This window comes from Synchiropus splendidus, chromosome 15, assembly GCF_027744825.2.
Source record: "Synchiropus splendidus isolate RoL2022-P1 chromosome 15, RoL_Sspl_1.0, whole genome shotgun sequence".
Lineage (NCBI taxonomy): Eukaryota > Metazoa > Chordata > Actinopteri > Syngnathiformes > Callionymidae > Synchiropus > Synchiropus splendidus.
The window spans coordinates 16,673,783-16,686,151 of NC_071348.1; the positions used below are offsets into that span (position 1 = coordinate 16,673,783).

General features: G+C 43.1%; 4 non-coding genes across 4 annotated transcripts; 3 read left to right on the plus strand and 1 right to left on the minus strand.

Annotated features, from left to right (window-relative positions):
- Window positions 1-3,752: 3,752 nt before the first annotated feature.
- Window positions 3,753-3,825, plus strand: trnar-acg (transfer RNA arginine (anticodon ACG)). The gene has a single exon. It is a non-coding gene; the product is annotated as a tRNA-Arg (tRNA).
- Window positions 3,826-8,585: 4,760 nt separating this feature from the next.
- Window positions 8,586-8,658, plus strand: trnam-cau (transfer RNA methionine (anticodon CAU)). The gene has a single exon. It is a non-coding gene; the product is annotated as a tRNA-Met (tRNA).
- A 429-nt stretch (window positions 8,659-9,087) lies between these two features.
- Window positions 9,088-9,198, plus strand: LOC128746858 (U5 spliceosomal RNA). Its single transcript, XR_008412601.1, has one exon. It is a non-coding gene; the product is annotated as a U5 spliceosomal RNA (small nuclear RNA).
- A 665-nt stretch (window positions 9,199-9,863) lies between these two features.
- trnas-uga (transfer RNA serine (anticodon UGA)) lies at window positions 9,864-9,945 on the minus strand. Its single transcript has one exon. It is a non-coding gene; the product is annotated as a tRNA-Ser (tRNA).
- Window positions 9,946-12,369: the final 2,424 nt, after the last annotated feature.

Here is a 12,369-nt window from a genome sequence, read left to right on the forward strand (position 1 = left end):
TCTGTAGCGATAATATATAAGACATATACATCCCAGCTGATTACTCATTGAAAAAGTTGTTCATCTTACCTTCACAAAGATTTCTCGTCAACCGTCGATATCTACGTGCTTGAAGCGCTAGACAACGACTCTGTATTTTGCGTTGATGTAGACGACGTTCAAGCGTACGTACTCTGCATTCAAGCTGTTGCTTTACAGTTGTTGCAGCATAGAACGCCAATAGGGTCGGTGATGGTGGAGTCTTCCACCTCGTGGTAACCCTGTATATATGTATATATGTGTATATATATATATATATATATTCACCTACGGCGTGCAGAGGAAGAGTCATCCATAGTGAGACTGGAGTCCGTTTGAAAAGGAGGATGAAGCTCTGGAAGGTCTGGTCAACAGCAAAGGTTACCCCTGAACTGATGTAAAATGTGGTCTGATCTGATAAGACAATGTTGGAAGAGCTCAGCGTTTGCTAGATACCTCAGAGGTGTAAACTTTTTCCCCTGTCAAATGATGCTATTTGAAAAGGAGGGGTGGGTGACCTGTGTGTGTGTGTGTGTGTGTGTGTGTGTGTGTGTGTGTGTGTGTGTTTGTGTGAACTTTGTCTGAACAATGTTGTCTGAAGACAGTGAGGTTTGCCGTCAGACAGACCAATGAGGTTTGTCTTCAGACAGACCTCTCTGTCTTCAGATTGTGTCTTTTGAAGATTCAACCGTCCGGGAAAGAACTCACATCTCCTCAGCAAATTAACCGGTTATCACGGACACTGTTTCAGTGTCTAAGAAAGAGTCAGGCATGATGGCTGTTGTTCCCCCACTGTGTGACCTCATTTTTTGAACGTATTTCCTGAGTAAGTAAAAATGCATTGTTTCAAACTCACATATGGTATAAAATTAAATAGACTGATTCAACAGAAACTCATATGAGACGGATAGCTGTGTCATTTGAACTAATGCTGAAAAAAGTATTTCTTGCTTTTGTTTTATCCTTGTTCACTGCACCTTATTTTCTGAAAACTAAAAGTATTTTTCAAACAAGTAGAAATTATCTGTTTTAAACACATGTTGAAAAAAATGGTGCATGAGTTGGGTAGCTGTGTCATTTGAACTATTAGTGAAGACTAAAAAAGTGTTTTCTTTCTACTGTTTTATCTTTAATAAATATTTCAAGAATGAAACACTGCTTCATAAGATGTTAAATAACTTCTAAAATGTTTATACCAGAAATAATATTGGAGCTACTAACACGTTTTGATTATTTAGTCTACAATGCAGAAACAGTTTGAACATTGACTAATGCTGAAACTTTAGTTTTATTTTCAATATCTCAATTTCGTCCTTAAGGTAATCCCACAGAGCCACATCAAACCCCTCCCTAATGCAGACCCTACCTGACCTCCTACCGCGCCTAACCATTTGTTGCGGCTGTGAGGATGCAGCTGACCCCTCCCATGCATCACACAGGTTGTTGCTTCCCCCCTCGACCTTTGTTATTTTCCTTCCTGTCATAAAACAAGGGGGATGGCTATTATTTTAATTTCCTGTTGATATAAAAAAGGGGGAGGGTTATTATTCTAATGTCTTGTTGATATAAAAAAGGTGGGGGGGCACTCGATCTCCTCTCATTCTAACTCAGTTGTCTCTGTTACCATTGCCATGTCATGGTTCTGGGTCACGTGATGAAAGTGCCTTTGTTTAAAAGTATTCCTGCTTTGATTGGCATCAGAATTAGAGGGGGAATTGTTACAAGATGCTATTTTGTCTGATCTTGTGGTTTTCTTCATCCCAAGCTAGTCATGAACATAACATCATGGAGCTGATCAATATCTCTGAGAGTGAGCAGTGACACTGAAGAGATACTGAGAGTTGGCTGTGGTGTGGTCACCAGCTGAGACATTCAACCAAGGCCTCCTGATGTGGTGGAAAGAACTGAGAGAAAGTATGGTCTCCAATACTTTCTCTCAGTTCTTTCAACTTCTTTACCTGATACCTTTGCTCTGTTTCTGACTCAATTCTTCCACAAGCAAATTACCAGGAAGAAGACGAGCTGTGCCACATCTGAGCTGAGTACAACCGTGTTCCTCTGACGGTCTTCATCATCCTGAAGTCAAGAAAATGAACTCAGGCAATCGAATCCCGGTCGTCCACGTGAAGGGCAAAGATGCTGTCCACTATACTGACAAGGATTCTGCTGGCTTCTTTTCACAGGAAGATGAACCATTCAAATCTCTGTGGATAGAATCTTCAGGCACGTTTTTATATTACATCCATTTTTTTAGACCCAACCATGTCCATCTTTAGGGGGAGCTTCAATGGAGGAAAAAAAAAAAGAATCAACAGCTGTTAACCAACCTGTTCCTGATGGCATTTAGCATCACAATGCAATGGGTAAATATGAACATCACCTTAATATTGGTTTTGGACTCAAAAGTTGCAAAATACACGGAAAATAATTATTATAAAAAGCGGGATAAAAAAAACGACGGGATTGTGACAACGCAATTGAAAAACCTTTGGTGGGGAAGGAATTAAAAAAAAAAAAAAAAACAATCACTGCAACACATAAAATAACAACCTTCCACGGTGGTTTGGAACCTCTTCTTTTCCTTTGCTTTAAGTTTGTGATAATGTTTGTCTTATATTCTTGTATTCCTCTGTTTTGTTCTCAGTGCAGTTTCTCAATTTCTGACGTTTTCGTGCAGGAAACAATGAGGCCATTTGGTCAAAGCTTGAGTTGGAAACGTCACAAAAGTGTCTGTTTCTCCAGCAAGGATTCAAGACATTTCTGCATCGCATCACATTCTAGTGTATTGGATTCAACACATGCTTCGGTAGCTCAGTCAGTAAGTTGCTGCGGCCACAACGCAGGTTACGAACCACGAGACCAGGGGTGGGCAATCTGGTCCTCAAAAAGCCGGGAAGGTGCAGGTTTTTTTTCTCCCAACCAAACAAGCTCAGACAGTTTAACCAATCAGGTGCAGGTGAAAAAAACAGCACCTGACTGACAATCAAGTGAGTTTACCCTTGAGACACCTGGTTCTTGGTTGAAACAAAAACCTGCAGCCACTGTGGCCCTTTGAGGACCGCTTTGAGACCCCTGGTCCCTGTCAAGGTAGTGTTAGCAGTTTTCCATGAATCTTTATCTTTATTTGCATCAATGTATCTTGAAAAGTCGACTCTGGCTAGCAGGCCAACTTCTGAGGACTCAGGAGAGGAATGTTTTGCAGTGAGTGATTTGGGTGGAACAAGAGGCACGTGGCATGTTGAGTCCTCCTCATCCATCACAGCTGCAGCATCTATGTTCAAGACAGGACAGAAATATTTTGTAGACAATCTCCATATGAGGTGGCTAAAAAGTTGGCGTGGGGCTCGAACCCATGGCCCTGAGATTAAGCAGCGTCCTTGTTAGTATAGTGGACAGTATCTCCGCCTGTCACGCGGAAGACTGCGGTTCGATTCCCTGACGCGTAGTTGATGTTTTTTTTTTTTTTGATGCAGTTTGCTTAATTTACATCGGGCACCTGATTCAGTGGCTGTGGAAACTAGGAATATCCTCAGGATATTGAGCGAAGCGAGTCAAACTTCGATGGCAGTGGAGGCACCATTGTCAGGAGGTGGTTCACCCAAGGCTTCAAGGATCCAAGCACAGAAAGTGTCTTTTCATTCTGGCACTGGGGCTGAACTGCTTTGGAATGTTCTCAGGCATCTGATACCCTACTTTCACTCAGGTCAGTTCATATGGAATTGAGCAAGAACACTGGGCTAGTGGCGCAATGGATAACGCGCCTGACTACGGATCAGGAGATTCCAGGTTCGACTCCTGGGTAGCTCGAGCTAATCTTATCTTTCATCCTTGATGTGGAAGTAAAACGTGGGAAGAATGTTTGTGCACTGCGTGCTACCAAACTGTGCTGCACTGAGAACAAAATGAAAAAGAGGTTTTTGTGTTGTTGTTTTTTTTTTCGTTCCTTCCCCACGGAAGGTTTTAGATTCAAATGGTGCGTCAGCCAATCAGCCTCACACAACACACCAAGGGCAAAACCAGACAACAAAGGAAATTCCTCCTACTGATGTCCCGTAACAACAGGTCCTTCACACCAGAGACCACAACCCACAGGCAGACAAATGCAGATGCACGGTGGTTATGAACACAACTGACTATCACAGGAAGATGGAAAGCCTGTTAAACAACAAAGACATATGTGAACCGCAGAGCAATAACTCTGTGACACACAACATTGCCAAACATCTAGCCCCACTCTTGGCACCGCTGGTAGGGCACAGCACCCACCACATCATCAACTCTACAGACTTTGCACGAAAGATACAGGGAACTAAACTAGATGCGGATGAGACCATGGTCTCATATGATGTCACGTCCCTTTTCATATGTATCCCCACCAACGAAGCGGTCACCACGGTAAGAAAGAAACTCGGCCATGATCTCAGTCTACCTGACAGAACCAGTCTCTCACCAGAGAACATATGTGAATTGTTGGACCTTTGCCTCACCACCACTTACTTCCAATACAATGGATCCTTTACAGACAAAAACACGGTTGTGCAATGGGCTCCCCAGTGTCACCCATAGTTTCGAACCTGAATATGGAAGACATTGAGAACACTGCTTTGGCTTCTTACAAGGGCACACCACCCAGCTGTTGGTTCAGATATGTTGATGACACCTGGGTCCTAATCTAAAAGGATGAAGTGGAACCCTTCACACAACACATCAACTTGGTAGACGGACACATCAAATTCACCCGAGATTATGTGGAAAACAACAGACTACCTTCTCTGGACTGTGTTGAAGCAGACTGGAGCTTCAGCATCGAAGTGTACAGGAAACCAACACACACACAGACCAATACCTCCAGTTTGACTCTCATCACCCACTAGAACAAAAACTAACATCAAGCCCAAAACCACAGCTCACCTAGGGGGAGAGAGAAGGAGCATATCAGAAATACCCTTCAAAAATGTGGCTACCTCAACATGGCCTTGACCAAAACATCAAAAGGGAACACAAAGGACAAAGAAAACAATGCCCAGCGCCATAACGGCATTGTTATTCCCTATGTGTCCGGGGTCTCTGAGAAACTCAGAAGAATCTTTAGCAAACATGAAGTCCGGGTTCAGTTCAAACCATGCAACACCTTAAGACAGAAACTCGTCCATCCCAAGGACAAAACGCCTCACCACAAAAGGAGCAATGGGGTTTATGTAGTCCAGTGCAGCCAAGAGTCCCAGACCTTTACATTGAAGAAACGAAACAAGCTCTCATCAAACAAAAGGTCCAACACAAGAGAACCAACTCCTCTGGACAAGACTCAGCAGTCCATTTAAATCGAGAGGACAAGAAACACTCTTTTGAACACAGCAATGTTCACATTTTGACCGGTGGTTTGAAAGAGGCGTAAAAGAAGCCATTTTTGTCAAAGTGGAAAAACCCTGTGTAAACAGAGGTGGAGGACTGAGACACCATCGATCATCCTCATTCAATGCTGTCCTGAACACCCTCCCCAGGCAGATTTAGCCACTGATCTAGGCTTGGAGAGGTCCTTCACACCTGTACAGTGTGGCATCATCATCTGAATAGCCCCAATTGCCACCTGGGCTACATTCAGCATTTGCATTAATGGCCCATCAACACCCATGACCAGTGGCCGGGGACCCATTAACACATCTCCATTAGCATAATGCTGACTCTTGTCACCCATCACACTGGATTGGCTCTACCCCTGTCCATCAACATCTTGTCCCATTCAGATGGCCTGATATAAGCCTGAACTCCAACCCAGCTCAGTAGAACTGACGAAGCCTCCTGGATAGGAGGCCAAACGTTTTCTTTGACTATTACTAGTCCGGTTGACCTGATTCAAACCTTTGCTGCGTGATGACCCGGATAACTGAGCAGCCTTAGCCTAAAGTTCTAAAACAAATACATTGGTCCAAAGTTTTTCAAGTTATGAGGCTGGGATGTGCAATATCCCAGTCTTCAAAACATTTATTTTCGATTGCACAGTAAAATGACTGTGAGTCGAGCATGAGGCGTGTGATCTCAGGGGCTGGTGTCAGGCAAATACAGAAGAGGAGAGGCATTTCCTCTATGAGGAGCTTCACTGAGGCATGAGCATTGAGTTGCTGATTTACGGAGATGAAATGGGGGAAGTTTTGCAAATATAATATAACAGTGACCAGTGTGGGTATCGAACCCATGGCCTTGCTACATGATACTACTATTGACTAGTTTAACTAGAGAGGTCCAGAATCACTGCGTTGTTGCAATGGTATAGCATAGCATAGTAGCATAGCTCTGTGGCGCGATCTGCTTTATCTTGCAGTAAAAACTTCATTCATGTACTCACTCCGACAGACATGATGTTGATCTCCCTTCTGGACAATCCTCTTAAACAGGGGTCACCAAACTGTCCCAGAAAGGGCTGCTGGTTGAGTCCAACTTCAGCTTGCTTGCCTTGAATGACCCCATGATAATATCACCTGAAATGTATGAAAAGAAAAAAATACTGCTTCTCCTTCGTCATCTGTGAACCTCAGTGGTGATCTTCCTCTTCTTTATTTATTCCTCTTCTTTATTTCTTTATTTGTTCAACTTGTTCCCTCGCTCCTCTCCTTATCTCCAGAACAGCAATACAATAAGTCCTGCCACTGGCCGGTTAGCTCAGATGGTTAGCGCGTGATGCTAATAACGCCAAGGCCATGGGTTCGATCCCCATAGTGGCCACTGAGACATAACACCAGCCCCTGAGATCACATGCCTCATTCTCCACTGACTTACTGTTTTAATGACAGGATATTGCACATCCCAACCTTAAAACTGATCTGAATGCTGCCAAAATATTAAAGAAAACATATAGAGCTTTCTGGATCGCTTTTTTGTGTAGAGCTAGTACAATGATGTCATCACACTCTGTTGTCATTCATGAGAGGAGGAGGATGGGCCTTCCTCCTGCCTCACCTGCTGCTGCTGCTGCGTCTCCTCCAACTTTCCAACCTCCATTATGTGCAGGACACCAAAGGAAGAGAGCAACTGAGGGAGGGTCCCCGGATGCTGATGCTGAGCTCAAGCATCTACTCATGAACTCCCTCCACAAACCCAGCTCAGAAGATGAGATAGTTTTCAAGGTCCTGGTTGCTTCAATGCAGATATTGTCAACGCAAATAAAAGATCACATCATTTACTAGTTATTTTATCAAACAAAACAACAGCTGACTGAAATTGGGATCATTTGGACCCTTCATTTATTTCCTTTGTAGCCACAGTCTCATGAAAGGAACCAGACATCGCCCCCCTTTCCTCCCCCTCTATTGACCCTCGTCCCTGCTGGGAAGATCCTTCAAAACACACCTACATAGTTTACTTCAGGTCTGACTATGATTCTGTGTGTATTGGATGAGTATAAATGAATGAGTTATTTTATATTTTGCAAATAAAGAGTTTGATATTGAACATTTGTTTTTGTGGAAAATGGCTTCACAGAAAAAAATCAAAATCAATCAAATGTCAACAAACTGAGTTGAACACAGCTTTGTTTTATTGCAGAGATGAATTATAATATGCAAGGACCTTTGCTCTGTTAAACAGGTTGGTGACTCTTGAATGAGCAGTTGTGGTGCACTGATAACTGTTTGTTCACAAAGGAGACGCTTCATCTGCGACAAAAACATGTGGTCTGTGGTAGTGGTCCTCTGGTCAGCTCCTGGAAGTGGCACTGAAGCAGTTGGTGATGAGTCTTCTGTTACAGAATGTCTGCAAAATATAAACCATACATTGATATGTAAACATATATATGTAGGTGATAATTTAACAAAGTATATATCGACCATACAACAGGACATCAACTCACAGGATAAATAGATTTAACACAATGCATTTAATTGTTGCATTAATTCATCACCACAAAGTTGTGTAAACTGACTAGACTCTTTAACTAGACTGGCTAAAGCAACAGTACTTATTTTATGCTACAGAGCCAGCAGAACTGTTGATGAGGCCTCCAAGTAGATTTCTGAACCTGGCAACAGATAATAGCTGAAATGTGGTTTGGTTAAATGCTCAAATATGAAAACACACCTCTGGAAGCAGTGCAACCATGGGAAAAGCAATGAAAGGAAGCTGACAGACAATCTGGAATTATTTAATAAGTATCCATGGACAAAATACAATGAACATCAGTGTGTGATTCAGATATTTTTTAGGCAGCAGAGAAGGCCTTGCAGGCCCTGACACCCGCCACTGCCATTTCCTCTTTGCCCACAAAGACCTTCAGGAATAATTCCCAGAATAATCCCTTAGTCCATTGCAGGCATTGTTCCCAATATATTTAAGGTTCAGATTTAGAAAGAGTAACGTGTTTACATTCTTTCCTTTCATCACACTTCTTCTTGAACTTATTCATTGTCCAGCCTTAACACTGCAGGTCCTGAGTTGCAGTTACTCTGAGATGTCTCTTCGCAATCCTCCTCATGGATGGGAATGTTGTTTCATGTATTTTCTACCAAAGAAGTGGGTCTCCATTCCATGCACTTGGCCTTTCCTCTGAGTCATGCTGCATTTCTATGAGCACACAGGCCTCGTTGGCGCAGTAGGCAGCGCGTCAGTCTCATAATCTGAAGGTCGTGAGTTCGAGCCTCACACGAGGCACTTTCTTTTTGAAAAGTGATATGGATTTCCATTCCATTCATGAACGTTGAACTGTTTTGGGGGACAAGCTTTGCAACATGACTCCTAGCACGACCTTTATTTGTGGTGTTTCCACGGAGCGATATGTGTCCATTTTCCCCTCTTCCCGAACATCAGGAAAGTTGTGGATGATATTTGTGACCGAGACCAGCACGATGTAGGATGGACGACTCAGAACATGAGAAAATTCTCTTTTGTGTTCTGATCACTTATATGTGTGCAAAACAGGTCACTGACAACAGAAGACGATCACCAGTTCACAGATGTTATTGGAACGATGGTTCAGAGGATTGTCTTGAAGTGCTGGTTTGTTCAAAGGCTGAACAACACCATGAGTTAAAGGTTGATGTGGAAGAATACAACTCTTTCTCTGGTTCAGTGTCAGTAGTTCGCTCATGTTTCTCTTCAGATCGTATAAATCTTTCGCCTTTTACTAAAGATTTCCGTGGAGAGGAACAACATGAGCTTATACTAGTTTTTGATGCCCTGCTCTTGTAGGGCTTCTTATTGTGTTCAGTGAAACCTGTCTGGTTAACGACTTTGTATCGCAAGTGCAGAGTTGTTATTCCCAAGATGTGTATCTACGAAGCAGCAGAGTGTGTTGTCTAACTTCAATTGAGCCATCACTCCATTTCCATGGTTTTCAGAACATGTCTTCCTGCTCTCAAAGTGTCTCTCTTTTTGTAGAGATTCTCATGTCTCTGTGACGTAATTGGTCAGCACGTTTGGCTGTTGTGGGAAAGGCTGGTGGTTAGAGTCCACCCTGGGAAGAAGATCCACTTTGGTTCCGTGACGAACCTCACCGTTAGTAGGGCAGGTGATTGGTTGGTGATTTCACAGTGCTGTCGGCCCGTACGTTCCCCAGGGGACTGGAATGTTTGATTTCTGCATTCAAAGGGTTTCACCCAATACTTTGAGGAAACTGCATGAAAAGATCAGACCCTGCCTTGAATTGTTGGACCGTCACGGCATACAGTCTGGTTGAACTCCAGTCAGCTGAAGACCAATGAAGTCACACACACTCTGTTACGTGACGGTTCCACAGAGCGATTCCTGGTGGACACAACATCACTTCATGCGGCATATTCCACCTCAACGTACAACACTATTGTCATGTGACAGTTCTGCAGACTCAAAATGACCTAAGCATCCTAAACACACACCAACGTTATTGGTAGGACTTGAACCTACACAGGTACAACCCAATGGATTTCAAGTCCATCGACTTAACCAGTCGGCCACAACAACAACGTTACTGAGCCACTTCATCAGGAATTTAGTTTTGGGTGAATTAGAAATCAGTTCATCACATCACCTCTTCCTCATCTTTCAAGCAACAATGATGATGGCTGCTTTTCAAGCACTTGACCTGGGTTCGATTCCCAGCCACTGCACGTAGCCCATTCCATTCACTCGTGATTCAAACAACTGGTTTCTTCTGACCATTCACAAATCCACTGAAGGCACGAGTGATGAAGGCCATGGAACTGAAATCCATTGGGGATTTCCCCTGTAGCTTCGAGTCCTTCCAACAACGCGAGGCAGAGATTGATTTTTATCCCATTGAGACCTACGTGTTGGTCGTCCACGTCCAGCCTTAATAGGACATTTGTGGTGTTGACAGTTGAGGCACAAATATTCTGCCATCCATGGTTAGATGGCAAAAACAACTGAGAATTGAACCCAGGTTAACTGCTTGGCAGGAAGCTACTGTTTACACAAGAACACCATTGCCCAGATTCCTGTCAAGGAACATTCACTTTCACAAAGAGAAATCGAAAATAGCGGATGAACAAACATGCGGTGAGATGAGGTTTTTGGCCGACTTAGTTCGGCCCCTCAGCTTCTCTATTTTTTTAAGTCCATGTCAGCTCAAGATATGTATCTACTCAGTTCCACTCTGTACATAAATTGTTGCATCAGCCAAAATATAGCAGTGTGAGTGTTATGAATGTGGGTGGGAATACTTGAGCTTCATTTTCTAAAGGTTGTGATGTCTGCCCTGCTCGCCCCTCTCACTCGCTCTTTTGCCTATTTTGGATTCCTACTGACTCAGAAGTCCGAAAGATTTTAGAATGTCCTTCATTCATTTCCTTCAGTTCTTCATTAATTTTTTTCATCATGATTTGTAATTGTACCAAAATGGCCGACTCACCTGCAAAGCATATAGTGAGTACTTTGAACTAATTTCACCAGTTAAATCTGCCAAAACACAAAAATCTGTGACCTTGTCTGTGACCTTCTTCATTCCTAACCTTCTGCCTGAGATCGACACAGTTTTCAACTGCATCCCAACCTGTAATGCTTGGTGGAAAGGCATGTAGTAGTGGATGGACTCACCAAGCTGTGACTAGCCAAACTGCAAACATGGAGCCTGATGGAGTTACAGCCTTACAATTGTTTCAGAAAGCTGGTGAAGTGAAAAGTTTGTGTTGGTTTTGGATGAATCAGGTTGCATTCTGGAACACCAGGCGTAATTTTCCAGTGTCTCATCTGTGTAGATCATCTGAACAGATGATCTGAAATATTGAAGCACTGGATCACAAACTTCACTCCAGTTTTGTGACAGCTTTACACTTCCAAATCCTAGCTACAGTTGATGATGTGATCACCCTTTTCCTAAACTACGTCATTTATTCCAGGTACGTCCCATATGGTGTCGTTGTTTGGCCCCTGGTATGGGAACCACATCGGGACGCTCCGATCGATCAGTCACCATGATCATGATCAAGCCATAAACCCCTTTGGGTGGACCCCTGTCCCATAGGTTGTCGTTTTCCTGGTTCTTGCCCAGGACAACCAGCGTTGACTATTAGCTTGGAGCTTCTGACCTTGTGCTGGCACTTTGACTAAACATGTGTAATACGTGCTTTTGACAGAGATTTGAATGCAAAACACTGAGACAAGATTTCAGATTTTGATATTTATGTACAACTGTTTGGGACACAAGCTTTGCAACACTACTAAGTGATGTGAGCCATGTGACAAAACAATGTCCATGTGATCGGCACAATGAGGTTTGGGACAAAGAAGTGGAAGACAGTGTTGGTCGATGCAAAGATGAAATGGTGGAACTTTTTGCTCTCATTGTCTTTATTAATTTATTCCCTAAAGCACTGCTACCATCTTTCTTTACCACTCTCTCTTTGCTGAAAAACACATAGTTATGACTTACTTCAATCACACAATCATTCTGCACAATCTTCAAACCTTGAAAACTGAAAAACGTTCACAGATCCACATTTTCTTGTGTATCAGCATGTCTCCGTGGCGCAGTAGGTTAACGTGTTCGGCTGTTAACCAAAAGGTTGGTAGTTCGAGCCCACCCAGGGACGTGACCTGCTTTATCTTGCAGTGAAAACTTCATTCATGTACTCACTCTGACAGGCATGATGTTCATCTCCAAAAAAACAATTCTCTTAAACAGGGGTCACCAAACTGTCCCAGAAAGGGCTGCAGGTTTTTGTTCCAGCCAACCAAACACACACAGTTTAACCAATCAGGTGTCAATTTGGAGACCCCGACTCTTAACCATCCTTCCATGAACGTATGTGAACCTGCGATCATCTTCGATTATTATGATTATTATTACAAATATATCCTCACAGTCCCTTGTCCCATGATCATAGACAGAGGCATAGACATCGACTCCCACAAGTCCCATATGGTCTA